Source organism: Cetorhinus maximus, chromosome 28 (assembly GCF_964194155.1).
Source record: "Cetorhinus maximus chromosome 28, sCetMax3.hap1.1, whole genome shotgun sequence".
Classification (NCBI taxonomy): Eukaryota; Metazoa; Chordata; class Chondrichthyes; order Lamniformes; family Cetorhinidae; genus Cetorhinus; species Cetorhinus maximus.
The window spans coordinates 1,897,119-1,911,811 of record NC_135906.1 but is presented as its reverse complement, the minus strand read 5'-3'; the positions used below and the strand labels follow the sequence as shown (position 1 = coordinate 1,911,811).

The window sequence follows — 14,693 nt, the reverse complement described above, 5'->3', positions numbered from 1 at the left end:
AAATGGGGTTTGGGGACGAAATTCGCAACTGGATCCAACTGCTCTACACTAACATCAGTAGTGCAGTCTCAATCAATGGGTGGGAAACAGATAGCTTTCCGATGAAATCTGGAGTCAGGCAGGGCTGTCCTCTCTCGCCTGTCCTTTTCGTGTGTTGCATAGAACCCTTTGCCGAGTCCATCAGGAAGGATCCGGGCATAAGAGGAGTGACGATCCCAGGCAGTGGAGGCACTCAAGTCAAAGCCTCCCTGTACATGGACGACGTCGCCGTCTTCTGCTCGGATCCGCTGTCGGTGCGCAGACTGATCCACATCTGCGACCAGTTTGAACTAGCCTCGGGAGCCAAGGTAAATCGTGGGAAGAGCGAGGCCATGTTCTTTGGGAACTGGGCTGACCGATCCTTTGTCCCCTTCACCGTCAGGGCTGACGGCCTGAAGGTGCTGGGGATATGGTTCGGAGGGTCCGGGGCATGTGTTAGAAACTGGAAGGAATGAGTGGCAATGGTAATAAGAGCACTGGGCATGCACCCAAACCCATTCTTAGGAAGGATGAGTGCCCATGAGTAGCATGTTGGCATGGGTCAGTGTGGAGAACAGTTAGGGGCTGGCCATCCCCCATGGACCTCAGGGGTGTTACAGTCAGTGGCAGCTGCCAATGATGCCGAAGTTCGCCAAGGGGGTGAGCCCTGGCTGCATGGACTGAGTGCCTTGCGGGTCGAGTGCCACGAATCGGATGTGCCCTGCGAGATGGTCCTCAGCTGGGGTTGGACTGGCTGCAATGGCGCTGCAGGTAGAGAGTGGACTCACTGCTCCTTTATACTTTCAGGAGAAGACATCCCATAACAATATTGAGAGGTCACAGACTGGCGGGGAACCCCACACCTCCTCATCCTCACTCACTATAAGCAGAAGGCCTTGGAACTCGAGGGGCAGCAAGTACCTCGGTCAACCAGCCATGGTGAGGTTGGGGTATCAGACGAAGGTCAGAGTGCAGCGCACTGAGGTGAGAACTTCAGCTTGTGCAACCATTCTAGTGTAGCCTCTTCATTGATGTGCGCCTCGAACCTGGAGTCCCCATTGACAATCAAAAGACGAGGGCACCATGAAGCAGATCTCCGTTGTCTCACCAGGGTGCCTGGCATGTACAGTGAGAGTCTGATGACTTTCACTAACGACATGTTCATCTTCTCCCTTTTGGGTTCAGCAGCAGGCGCTCGCACTCAGGACCCTGAAGGGCCACCCCTGACCCCGGAAGATCACCATGTTCCCCACGCACCTGCCTCACACCCGCTCTGTCAAGCAGGCACCAGCGCAGATACCAGCATTAGATGGCCGTCCAGTATCTCAGTGCACATTGGTGAGGGAACTTCACACTCGTTTGAGGTGCAGGCAGAGGCAGAGAGTGCCCAGGGTGCTGGCAGTCGGAGGACTGCTGGAGACCAGGACGATGCTCAGTCGAAGGCTGATGATGAGCCTCTGGAGTCGTCCATTAGGAAGCAGATGCTGGACGTCCAGCGGGGTGTGCGGGAGGATCTAGCGGAGATCTATGAGGGTATGTGCGCCATGGTCTCCATTATGGAGGAGTCCATGCGGAGCATGACCACTGAGCGCACTGCCTCAGCCAAGGAGAGAGTGGTGACTGTCGGGGAGAGGCTGCCCCAGGGACAGGATCAGGGGTCCCTGGGGATACACTCGGACCTGCAAGCGCTCACACCGGCAATGACCTCAGGTGGTCAGTGTCCGTGTGTGAGATGGATGGGGTACCCAGTATACCAGCTAGGTGCCCGTCCATCAATGGTGAGCAGGGAGGTCCTGAGTGACCTCACGTTGGCGCACGAGCTGCCTGTTGTCTCTGCGGGCTCCTCTCAGGGCCCTACGGATGATGGCAGCAGCCCCTCTGCCCCTCTGCCAGTGACCGTGGCATCTGATGAGGCTGCGGCGACTGGGGAGATGGCAGCCATGGCACTGGCCGCTCCCTCCCAGGTGGGGACAGCACAGGCTCCACTGGCCAGAGGACGACCGCCAAGGTCACCCAGGCCAACAAGACAGCAGAGTCAGCAGGCTGCCTCCAATGCCAGTGCCAGCGAGGGGGCAGCACCTAGACATAGCACCCACAAATGTAAATTTAAAGCACCTTAAGCACAAGATGGTCTTGTCACGGGTGATGTTTTGTTCCCCCATTTTGCTTTGAGTTTTTTAATGGTGTGACAAACAACACCGGTTAATGTTCAGTTCAGGAATCTGTCACCTGCAACATTAAATGACATTTGATTTTGTGTTATTGGCCTGAGTTTGCTTCATTTGTTCTGCAGGTGCAGCGTAGGCCAATATTTAATGATGCACCGAAATATCGCGAGAGTGCGCGTTGACGTTGGGACGCTCGGCTGATGTCAACATGTTTCATTTCAGGCTCGAGCGAATCGGACACGCGCCCGCCCACCAAGCCAAAAATTCTGCCCATTGAGTTCAGTCTTTAGCCTATTTTGGGCAGTGAAAGAAGTTGTTTTGGACAATGGAGCCCCAAATCCTGGAAAACCGTTCATACAAAAGCACCATTCACTTGCAAATACACCTCTCCACCACTCTCTCTCTCTCTCTCTCACTCCACTGCAGCTTTTACCTCACAACATTTTAAACCAGTTCTCTGCTGCCGCTGCTGATACCGCTCTTAAAAGTACAGCAAGCTCCCAGCTCAAAGCTCATAGACTTTACACAGCTGCTGACAAGCGTCTAAATTCACGATCACACAATGGTTACGGTGCGTAAGCAGGCCAATCGGCCCATCGTGTCTGTACTGGCTCTCTGAATGAGCATCTCAATACCCAGTGCCATTCTCCTGCCCTCACCCAATAACCCTACAGATTGTTTCTTTTCAACTAATTATCTAATTCCCTCTTGAATGCTTTGATTGAACCACACTCTCAGTCAGTGCATTCCGGACCCTAGCCACTCACGGTGTGAAATCGGTTTCTCTTATGTCACTTCTGCTTCTTTGACCCGTTGCTTTAAATCTGTATCCCCTCATTTTCGATCATTTCACAAGTGGGGACAATTTCTCCCTATCTACTCTCTCCAGACCTCTCATGACTTTCAATACCTCTATCAACTCTCTTCTCAGCCTTCTTTTCTCTCAGGAAAACAGTCTCAACGTCTCCAATCTTACTCCGTAACTGATCTTCCACATCCCTCTTCGGCACTCTCTCCAATGCCTTCACATCCTCCCTAAAATGTGGCGCCCAGAACTGTACGCAGTACTCCAGCTGTGGTCTAACTCGTGTCTTATACAAGCCCCTATTAATAAAGCCTAGGATACTGAATGCTGTGTTAACTGCTCTCTCAACTTGTCCTGCCACCTTTAATGACTTATGCAAATACACACCCAGGTCCATCTGTGTCGACGCCCCCTTTATTTTGTGCTGTCTCTCTATGTTCTTCCTACCAAAATGCATCAGCTCATATTTCTCCACACTGAACTTCATCTGCCACATATCCGCCCATTCGACCAACTAGTCTGTGTCCTTTTCAAGTTCTCCACTGCCCTCTTCACGGTTCACAGTTGCTTCCAAGTTTTGTATCGTCTGCAAATTTTGAAAAATTTTCCTCTACTCTAAGGTCTAAACCATTCATATATATCAGGAAAAGCAAGGGTCCAATACTGACCCCTGGGGAACTCCACTACAAACCCGCCTCCAGCCCTAAAATCATCCATTAACTATTACTCTCTGTTTCTTGTCACTCAGTCAATTTTCTATCCACATTGCTACTGTCTGTTTTATTCCATGAGATATAACTTTTCTCACAAGTCTGTGTGGCACTGTATCAAATGCCTTTTGGAAGTCCATGTACACCACATCAACAGCATCACCTTCACCAACCCTCTCTGTTACCTCTTCAGAAAATTTCAGCAAGTTAGGGAAACGCCATTTTCCCTTAAGAAATCCATGCTGGCTCTTCTTAATTAACCCGCATTTGTCCCTGAATTTTCCGTGCCCGCTGGTGGTGGGCATGATAGGTGGCGCGATCGGTTTCACGATGGTGGGAAGGCAGGTTGTGATTGTCCGCTCAGCCCGCCAACGACAGGCCGCGTTTCCCACCATCGGTCATCGGGAACCTCATTGTAATACACCAGCATATCATTATCAGGCCATCCCGCCAGGCTCTTGCACCCCCGCTGGATCATCCGTCCACGTCAGCGGGAAAGCACGCTGACGTGTTTCACAACAGCACAGAGGTGACGTGCACTTGGCGGCTGCACTTTGGGTAAACTGGAGGTGAGTGAACAGCTCACTGGGGTTGCCTGTTGCTTTCCAGGCTTCAGGGGCACAGGGGGGGTCGGGGGTATGTGCTGCCCTGCCTCGGAGGCGACTTTTGTGGGTGAGGGGGAGTGGGGGGCAAGTGCAGCCTTGCCGTTGAGGTGACTGGTGGCTGAGGGTCATCGTTTGCTGTGCCCTTTACTCTGGGTAGGAGACGGCAATGTCCATTTCGCCAAGACTGGCTCGGTAGCACCACTACTGACCGAGCTGGCCGAGTCCTAAAGGACATAGCTGCTAGACTGGGTCTGTGGCAGGTGGTGAGGGAACCAACAAGAGGGGAAAGCATACTTGACCTCATCCTCACCAACCTACCTGCTGCAGAAGCATCTGTCCATGACAGTATCAGTAGGAGTGAGCACCACACGGTCCTTGTTGAGACAAAGTCCCATCTTCACATTGAGGATACCCTCTATTGTGTTGTGTAGCACTACCACTGTGCTAAATGGGATGGATTTCAAACAGACCTAGCAACTCAAGACTGCATCCATGAGGCTCTGTGGGCCATCAGCAGCAGTAGAATTGTACTCGAAACAATCTCTAACCTCATAAACCGGCAAGTTCCCTGCTCTGCCATTACCATCAAGCCAGGGGTTTCAACCCAGGTTCATTGAAGAGTGCAGGGGGGCATGTCAGGAGCAGCTCCAGGCATACCTAAAAATGAGGTGTCAACCTGGTGAAGCTACATCACAGGATGACTTGCGAGCCAAACAGCATAAGCAGCAAATGACAGACAGAGTCAAGTGACTGACCTTGATATCAAGACAGCATTTGACCAAGTGTGGAGCGGAGCACATCAGTGTAAAAGATAAGGCTGAAGCACTTGCAATAATCTTCAGCCAGAAATGCCGAGTGGATGATCCATCTCGACCTCCTTCTGAGGTCCTCAGCATCACAGATGCCAGTTTTCAGCCAAAGCGATTCACTCCACTTGATATCAAGAAATGGCTGAAGACACTGGATACTGCAAAGGCTATGGGCCCTGACAATATTGCGGTAACGGTACTGAAACTTGTGCTCCGGAACATGCCGTGCCCCTAGCCAAGCTGTTCTAGTACAGCTACCACACTGGCATCTACCCGTCAATGTGGAAAATTGCCCAGGTATGTCTTGTACAGACAAATCAGGGCAAACGCAACCCAGCCAGTTACCGCCCCATCACTCTACTCTCGTTCATCAGTAAAGTCATGGAAGGGGGTCATCAACTGCGCAATCAAGCGGCCATTGCTTAGCAATAACCTGCTCACTGACAGGTTTGGGTTTGGCCAGGGTCACTCAGCTCCTGGCCTCATTACAGCCTTGGTTCGAGCATGGACAAAAAAGCTGAACTCCTGAGGTGACGTGAGAGTGACTGACCTTGATATCAAGACAGCATTTGACCGAGTGTGGAATCAAGGAGCCCGATCAAATCTGGAGACGATGGGAAATGGGGGGAAGCTCTCCGCTGGTTGGAGTCATACCCAGCACTAGGGAAGATGGTTGTGGTTGTTGGAGGTCAATCATCTCAGTTCCAGGACAACAGTGCAGGAGTTCCTCAGGGTAGTATCCTCAGCTCAACCATCTTCAGCTGCTTCATCAATGACCTTCCGTCCATCAAAAGGTCAGAAGCGGGGACGTTCGCTGATGATTTCACAATGTTCAGGACCGTTCGTGTCTCCTCAGTTACTGAAGCAGCCCATGTCCAAATGCAGCAAGACCTGGACAATATCCAGGCTTGGGCTGACAAGTGGCTAGTAACATTTACGCCACATAAGTGCCAAGAAATTACCACCTCCAACAAGAGAGAATCTAACCATCACCCCTTGACATTCAATGGCATTGCCATCGCTGAATCACCCACTATCAATGTGCTGGGGGTTACCATTGACCAGAAAATGAACTGGACTACCATCTCAATACTGTGGCTGCAAGAGCAGGTCAGAGGCCAGAAATCCTGCGCCGAGTAACTCACCTTCTGACTCCCCAAAGTCTGTCCACTACCTACAAGGCATAAGTCAGGAGTGTGATGGAATACTCTCCAATTGCCTGGGTGAGTGCCGCTCCAACAACACTCCAGAAGTTTGACACCATCCAGGACAAAGCAGACCGCTTAATTGGCACCCCATCCACAAACATTCACTCCCAACACCACCAACGCACAGCGGCACCAGTGTGTACCTTCTGCTAGATGCACAGCAGGAACTCCCCAAAGTTTCTTAGGCAGCACCTTGCAAACCCACGACCACTACCATCTGAAGGACAAGGACAACGGACACATGGGAACACCCCCACCTACAGATTCCCCTCCAATCCACTCACCATCCTGGCTTGGAAATATGTCACCGTTCCTTCACTGTCGCTGGATCCAAATCCTGGAAGCGCTCCCTAACACAATGTGGGTGTATCCACAGCACATGGACTGCAGCGGTTCAAGAAGGCAGCTCAGCACCACCTTCTCAAGGGCAATTAGGGATGGGCAATAAATGCTGGTCTAGCCAGTGATACCCACGTCCTGTGTAAATGAATGAAAAAAGACTGGAAGAGCCTTTCTCACCACCGGCCAAGCCAAGTCTTGCTGGAAGCTGTGTAAAACCCCTCGGGCTGTATGTTTAACATGAAATGAATGCTGTAATGTAACCTGTAACTCTAAGTGTAGTGAGGCACCCTGTATGGAATGAAACTGATGTGTTAAATTTGAACTGTTCTGGAATGTAGCTTTACACATTTTATGAAACAAAATGTACTTTTTCACAAGCTTAGAGATCAACAGCAAATCAAGTACAGTGACTGTTGTTTACTGGGCTGAGGGGAGGAGTCAAGGTGTTGGGCTTCTCTCTGTCCCTGATATCTGATCGATTCAGCAGCCTGGAATGTTTATTCAAATTCAGTGTGAGGAAAAGACCAGACTAGGAGCAGTGAGCGAAGAGAGTAGCGGCATTTTAATTTTCGCATGGATGTTACTGATACAAGCCTTGATTGAAACAATCAAAGGTTAGCAGCCACTGCTGAGGACAGAAATACCGAGTGTTGATCTATCACGGAGCACTCACAAGAATTGACCAGCCCAGTGCATTGCCAGGAGGAACCTGAAAACTGTGCTAAGCACAAGAGACCAAGACAAATTCAATTGAAAAGAGGAAAGCTGAGATCTGGGAGAATTGAGCAGCAAAGACACTCAGGTAAGCATGCTAGTTTGAAGATCAAGTTCAAAATGTTGTGCAAGATGTATTTACAGCGCAGATAATTTTCACTTTCCTAGAACAAGCCTTTTCCTTTCTGCAAGTTGCTCAATCTGCACGGTTGTTCTTTTCTGCTGCCCCTTCCCACTCACCTTGCCTGTCGCACAGGGGCTTCATGAAATGATGGGGAGATGATTAAAAGTAAAGTGAGAGGAAATTGGTGCAACCTGGCAGATATTGTTCTGTGCTCACAAGTGATTTTGTTCCCAAGTTTGCCTTGCATTCAAATGCAGGTTGAGGTTGAAAAATTCCTAAAATGTTGTAGAAAATAACCTTGGAGAAGGACGGATAAACATTGTAAAAATGGAATCTCAAGTGATTGTGAAGGAAATAATGGTGTGACGGCAAAAGTTGATAATTTGTCTCATTGTATTGCACGGCCTCAATTGGGCTGAGCTGTGTCATGTTGCAGCTTCTGTAATTTTGAGATTGTTTTCCGAATGTCCGGCAGTAAAGCTTTTTTTAATAGTTTACTGTCGGCCCCACATGAAGCGTCTGGGTCCTGATTTGCACATGTAAGGGAGCCATCCACTCCAACAGGTCTTGTCTCGCTTTAGCTGTTGCCCCCATCCCCCACCAGGTTCCACCTCATGGCTAGGGGAGGGGTGCTGCTGAGGTGGGATTCTTTTGAAGAACTGAAACGTTTTTTGTGAAAAATATACTTTATTCATAAAATATCTGGAAGAACATTCCAAAATATTTCAAATTCACCATCACAAAAAGTACAGTCAGATTCAACTTTTACACATGGATCACCAGGTGCATCAATACGATCAATGAATATTACAATCATTTCAATCTGGTCATTACAGACAATCAGACAATGGGGTTGGAGTTATCAACATCCATCAAGTTGCTCTCTGAGGTGCTTCAATACAATTATAATACAATTAGCATTCAATGCATTCAATGCATTGTGAGCTGGACAGCCCGAGGGGCTCTGATTTAAAGCAACTGGCAGAAGAAGCAAAAACGATTTGAGAGAAACCTTTTTCACACAGAGTGGCTAGGGTCCAGAACGCACTGACTGAGAGTGTGGTTCAATCAAAGCATTCAAGAGGGAATTAGATAATTAGTTGAAAAGAAACAATCTGTAGGGTTACTGGGAGAAGGTAGGAGAATGACACTCGGTATTGAGATGCTCATTCAGAGAGCCAGTACAGACACGATGGGCCGATTGGCCTGCTTATGCACCGTAACAATTGTGTGATCGTGAATTTAGACGCTTGTCAGCAGCTGTGTAAAGTCTATGAGCTTTGAGCTGGGAGCTTGCTGTACTTTTAAGAGCGGTATCAGCAGCGGCAGCAGAGAACTGGTTTAAAATGTTGTGAGGTAAAAGCTGCAGTGGAGTGAGGGAGAGAGAGAGAGTGTGGTGGAGAGGTGTATTTGCAAGTGAATGGTGCTTTTGTTTGAACGGTTTTCCAGTATTTGGGGCTCCATTGTCCAAAACAACTTCTTTCACTGCCCAAATCAGGCTAAAGACTGAACTCAATGGGCAGAATTTTTCGCTTGGCGGGCGGACGCGTGTCCCATTCACTCGAGCCTGAAATGACACATGTTGACATCAGCCGAGCGTCCCAACGTCAACGCGCACTCTCGCGATATTTCGGTGCATCATTAAACATTGGCCTACGCTGCACCTGCAGAACAAATGAAGCAAACTCAGGCCAATAACACAAAATCAAATGTCATTTAATGTTGCAGGTGACAGATCCCTGAACTGAACATTAATTACCGTTAATTAAATTGCACAATCAGAAAAGTAAAATCTAAAATAAACCAACGCAATCAGGCAGAATAATAGAAAGCAATCTTTTCTTTGTTTTCCATAAGCAGCGTTCCTTGAGCTATTTAATAGAGGCAGCACTGATGTTGATTCTATTGCTACCACTGAAAATACTGTAACTCCTTCCGCTGACTGGAAAGGCGTCAGCAACAGTTGCGCCTGCGCACTCGGGCCTCACTGTTGAATAGAAAAGTAGAGAGCTGATGCTTCAGTTATTCAGGGCATTGGTGTGACCCCATCTGGAGCACTGTGTACACTATTGGTCTCCTTATTTGAGGAAGAATGTCAATGTGTTGGAAGCCATTCAGATACGGTTTACCCAGCTAGTACCTGGATTGGGCGGATTGCCTTATGAGGAAGGATTGGACAGGCTAGGCCTGTATCCGCTGTAGTTCAGAAGAGTAAGGGGCGACTTGATTAAAACATACAAGAAGCTGAGGGGCCTTGAGAGGGTGGATGTGGAGAGGATGTTTCCTCTTGTGGGAGAATCTTGTATTTGGGGCCACTGTTTAAGACAGAGGTGAGGGGAAATTCTTTTCTCTCAGAGAGTCGTGAAACTTTGGAATTCTCTTCCTCAACAGGCGATGGAAGCAGAATCGTTGAATATTTTTAATTATTGAGAAGTAAGTGGGTGAAAGGTTATCGAGGGTAGGGGGTAATGTGGAAATGAGGTTACGATCAGATCAGCCGGGAGCTTATTGAGTGGCGAAGTGGGCTTGAAAGGCTGAGAGGCCGACTCCTGTTGCTAATTCATATGTTCATGTGTTTTTGTTAGTAACATGAAGAGGTTTTCACCCTCAAAGGTATTCAGAAGGCAAGAGAGAGAGGGAGAGGCTGGGGGAACGTTTCCCGTCTCCAGAAAAACCTGAACAAAAACAAAAATACCTGGAAAAACACAGCAGGTCTGACAGCATCTGCGGAGAGGGACACAGTTAATGTTTCGAGTCCGAATGACCCGTCAACAGAACTTCTCTGTTGAAGGGTCATTCGGACTTGAAACGTTAACTGTGTCCCTCTCCGCAGATGCTGCCAGAACTGCTGAGTTTTTCCGGTATTTTTGTTTTAGTTTTGGATATCCAGCGTCCGCAGTTTTTTGCTTTTATCCAGAAAAACCTGCTCCGGCTGCAGTCGATGGGGGTCGATATCAAGGAGGAACTCCAAGAGGTGAAGAGCCAGCAAGCCTCGCTCTTTGCCTCGGAGGCCTCTCAAGATGATCTTCCGGTCCAGAGTCCGCTCCGTGGAGCAGGATGAGACGTGCTCACGTTTCTTCTTCCAAAAGGTACACAGAGAGAGCTCTGTGATCAGCAGCCTGAAGGGAGAAGACAGCTCAGTAAAGTCATCGCAGTCCGACATTTTGAGGATCAGCAAATCCTTTTATGTCGGATTGTATGATGTGATGCCCACAGACAGTACGGAGTCCCAGTCCTTCCTGTCCACCATTACAAAGGGCTTTGATAACAGTACATGGGAGAGTCTGGACAAACATGGTGGATGTGCTCTCCAAAATGGGATTTGGGGAGGGAATCCGCAACACGCCTGGAGTCTCACCCCCTCTGCATGTTGCCCTCGAGGTGGCTGTGGTGGGGACAAGATCGTTGTTCACATCCTTGTGGATTGTGCCTTTGCAAAGAAGGTCTGGAGAGAGATTTTTTTTGCAAAAATATACTTTATTCATAAAATATCTTCAATCACATTCCAAACCATTTCAAAAACAGCATTACAAGGGTACAATCCAGGTTAAACTTTTACAAAATGTATCACCAGGTGCATCAGTACAAACAATATTACAATCATTTACAGCCTTTCATTTTGAGCTGTACAGCCCGAGGGGCTGTAAACAGTTCCCAGTCTCTCGGTGCGCTGTAGCACAAAAGGTCTTAGACAGCGACCCTTCCCCATTGTGCCTTTGCGGCGGCTGCCCCAAGCTTTAGTGCGTCCCTCAGCACGTAGTCCTGGACTTTGGAATGTGCCAGTCTGCAACACTCAGTCGGGGACAACTCTTTGCGCTGGAAGACCAACAAGTTTCGGGCAGACCAAAGCGCCTCTTTCACCGAGTTGATGATCCTCCAGCTGCAATTGATGTTTGTCTCGGTGTGTGTCCCTGGGAACAGCCCGTAGAGCACAGAGTCCTGTGTCACAGAACTGCTCGGGACGAACCTCGACAGAAACCACTGCATCTCTCTCCGGACTTTCTTTGCAAAGGCACAATCTACAAGGAGGAGAACAACGGTCTCGTCCCTACCACAGCCACCTCGAGGGCAACGTGCCGAGGGGGAGAGACTCCTGGCGTGTAGGAAGGATCTGACGGGGAGGGCCTTTCTCACCACCAGCCAAGCTACGTTTTGGTGCTTGTTGGAAAGTTCTGGCGATGAGGCATTCTGCCAAATGGCTTTGACAGTCTGCTGGGGGAACCATCCCACAGGATCCACCCTCTCCTTTTCTCGCAGGGCCTCTAGGACGTTACGTGCTGACCACTGCCTGGTGGACTTGTGGTCAAAGGTGTTTTTCTGCATAAATTTTTCCACCAGGGACAGGTGGTACGGCACGGTCCAACTACTTGGAGCGTTCCGCGGCAGCGTGGCCAGACCCATCCTTCGCAACACCGGGGACAGGTAGAACCTCAGCACGTAGTGACACTTGATGTTTGCGTACTGAGGGTCTACGCACCGCTTGATGCAGCCACACACAAAGGTGGCCATCAGTGTGAGGGCGATGTTGGGCATGTTTTTCCCCCCTTTATCTTGAGGCTTGTACATCGCGTCCCTGCGGACACGATCCATTTTCGACCTCCAGATAAAGCGGAAGATGGCTCGAGTGATCGCCATCGCGCAGGAGTCTGGAATGGGCCAGACCTGCGCCACGTACAGCAACAGCGAGAGTGCCTCACACCTGATGACCAGGTTCTTACCCGCAAAGGAGAGGGAGCATCGCTCCCACATGCCCACTTTTCTTTCCACCATAGACACTCGCTCCTTCCAGTTTCTAACACATGTCCCGGTCCCTCCGACCCCTATCCCCAGCACCTTCAGGCCATCAGCCCTGACGGTGAAGGGGACAAAGGATCGGTCAGCCCAGTTCCCGAAGAACATGGCCTTGTCTGAACATATCAACGGACAGGCCTCCTGGGGAGCAGATTGAAAGACCTCCCAACATGCCAGGGGTGGAGTCTGCAAACTGCTCGTTCAGGGTATACCTGTCTAGGAACCCAATCCGAAGACCGCCTCCAGAGTGCGGAGCTAGTCCCCACTCTGGCTTAATGTGTGTGTGTTCCCTCTGTCTCAATCTGCTTTATAACTTTTTGACTTGTTTGTATTTGAATGTTGCTGAGTTGCAACTGAGAGTGAATCATTGGCTCTTGTGCTATTTTGTTTGAAAATGATCTTTGCTTTCTGTTTTAATGAAATTAATTTTCTCCCCCACCCCTCAAGGAATTTTTATTTTGAAACTTGCAATCTGAAGATCCAGATCGGGACAAGGACTCTTCCTCTTCAGGAGCTTCCTCCAGAGGGGACGGACTGAGACCTTCTCCAAGGCTGCGCCCCATGGGCCCACGTGAGTTTGTGTCGGTTTCTTACCCTGAGATTTCATTTCCTCTCCGGGACCCTGGTTTTCGGTGGCTCCGGTTAACCAGTTCCTGTTGGACTGCGGGCCTGGAGTTTCAAAAAGATAATCCTGGGGTTAAAGTAGCCCGGCCTTGCAATCTAAAACTTACATGTTAGCCTCTGGTGCGTGAGGAACAGGAGCCCCACAAGAGGAAATGAAAAGTCCTAATGTGAAGCTGCCTAAAATCTTGTTATAATTCAGGGATAATGCGTGTATTTTGGGCTGTGCGATCATTCTGACGGTTAAACGGGATTGCCGGTGGTCATTTTACTGAGGGTTTAGATTTCTATCTGCCTTTCTCCAGTTTTCTTTCTGTTTATTTCTTCGCTTTGCGCTATTTAAGTCTTCAAGGAATAATCACAGGTGAATTGATGGACCCACAGCAGGGGAAGTGAGCTGCAGAAGGGGCAGGGAAAGACTTTACACATGGGGAGAGGGGGCAGGAGTTTCAGAAGGTAGGAGTGACAGAGGGGGCTGATCAAGGGGGAGGGAGGCAGCTGTTCGTTTCGGAGGGGGGTAATTAGAATGAACATGGGGACAGGGTGCTTGTTCATGTTTGAAGTAGTGAGGGGTCGCTGCTACATGTTTTAAATGGTGAATGCATATGAGTTAATAGCTGACTGATATGAGTTTGTATTTACACAAAAGTCCAGAGAGGTAGGGGGTGGAGGGCGGTGCTGGGAGTCGGGGGACTGTTGTGATGGTGGGTTGGGTGTTACATGGGGGTTTGAGAGAGATTTTTGAGTGGGCAAATGCGGGGTTAAAAATGGCGCGAGTAATTTGGTGGCGACAAAACAAATGGTCGGGCGAAAATGACGTGGAGATGGAATAATTGCCGGCTGATAATGACAGGGAGGAAAAGGAAGGGGGTTGGATAATATTTGCGAGGCGGAAAGAAAAAATGAATAACCAACCAGTGTGGTATAGATTTTGAAGAGCACACACCGGGGGTTTTTATATGAAAGGAAGTAGAAGACAAAATGAAAGATATGATGTGAAGTCTATTTTTTGAATCGTGAATCAGGGGAGAGCGCGAACGCAGTCCCCCACTACCACAAATTTTGCAGTCGAGTATCCCGCATTTGGGGACATCGCAGGCGTCAGCACACCCGAAGTGCAATGGGCTAGCCTCGTCCTGGGAGAACCTTTTTTTTTGCAAAAATATACTTTATACACAAAATATCTTCAATCACATTCCAAACCATTTCAAAAACACCATTACAAGGGTACAATCCAGGTTAAACTTTTACAAAATGTATCACCAGGTGCATCAGTACAAACAATATTATAATCATTTACAGCCTTTCATTTTGAGCTGTACAGCCCGAGGGGCTCTAAACAGTTCCCAGTCTCTCGGTGCGCTGTGGCAGAAAGGTCTTAGACAGCGACCCTTCCCCATTGCGCCTTTGCGGCAGCTGCCTCAAGCTTTAGTGCGTCCTGGACTTTGGATTGTGCCAGTCCGCAACAATCGGTCGGGGACAACTCTTTGTGCTGGAAGACCAACAAGTTTCGGGCAGACCAAAGCGCCTCTTTCACCGAGTTGATGATCCTCCAGCTGCAGTTGATGTTTGTCTCGGTGTGTGTCCCTGGGAACAGCCCGTAGAGCACAGAGTCCTGTGTCACAGAACTGCTCGGAATGAACCTCGACAGCAACCACTGCATCTCTCTCCAGACTTTCTTTGCAAAGGCACAATCCACAAGGAGGTGAACAACGGTCTCTTCCCCACCACAGCCACCTCGAGGGCAACGTGCAGAGGGGGTGAGACTCCTGGCGTGT

General features: G+C 49.2%; 1 pseudogene; it reads right to left on the bottom strand.

Annotated features, from left to right (window-relative positions):
* Nucleotides 1-13,937: 13,937 nt before the first annotated feature.
* Nucleotides 13,938-14,081, bottom strand: LOC144669127 (U1 spliceosomal RNA; annotated as a pseudogene).
* Between the last annotated feature and the right edge of the window lie 612 nt (nt 14,082-14,693).